Below are 731 nucleotides of genomic sequence, written 5' to 3'. Positions count from 1 at the left end.
TTTTTTCTCTTTCTTTTTTCTTTCTTTCCCTTTCTTTTCCCCTGGTTTCAGGTCTTTTATGATTTCTATACAGTATATTTGCTGGGGATGTTGTAAACCTGTTAGCATTTGGTTCTCTCATTCATCTATTCTCCTCTGGACAAAATGACAAGACGAAAAAAATCACCTCAGCAAAAAGAACAAGAGGTAGTACCGTCAGCCAGGGACCTACTCAATATGGACATTAGTACGATGTCGGACCTAGAGTTCAGAACCATGACTTTAAAGACACTAGCTGGGCTTGAAAAAAGCATGCAAGTTATTAGAGAAACCCTTTCTGGAGAAATAAAAGAACTAAACTCTAACCAAGTCGATATCAAAAAGGCTATTGATGAGGTGCAATCAAAAATGGGGGCATTAAATGCTAGGATAAATGAGGCAGAAGAGAGAATCAGTGATATAGAAGACCAAATAATGGAAAATAAAGAGGCTGAGAAAAAGAGAGAGAAACAACTACAGGATCACGAGGGCAGAATTCGAGAGATAAGTGATACGATAAGACGAAACAACATTAGAATAATTGGGATCCCAGAAGAAGAAGAGAGAGAGAGAGGGGCAGAAGGTATATTGGAGCAAATAATAGCAGAGAACTTCCCTAATGTGAGGAAGGAAACAGGAATCAAAATCCAGGAGGCACAGAGAACACCTCTCAAAATCAATAATAATAGGTCAACACCCCGACATCTGATAGT

The sequence above is a fragment of the Callorhinus ursinus genome, unplaced genomic scaffold (genome assembly GCF_003265705.2).
Source record: "Callorhinus ursinus isolate GAN/ISIS: 27379988/994484 unplaced genomic scaffold, GSC_fseal_2.0 scaffold42, whole genome shotgun sequence".
Classification (NCBI taxonomy): domain Eukaryota; kingdom Metazoa; phylum Chordata; class Mammalia; order Carnivora; family Otariidae; genus Callorhinus; species Callorhinus ursinus.
This window is presented reverse-complemented; position numbering follows the sequence as displayed.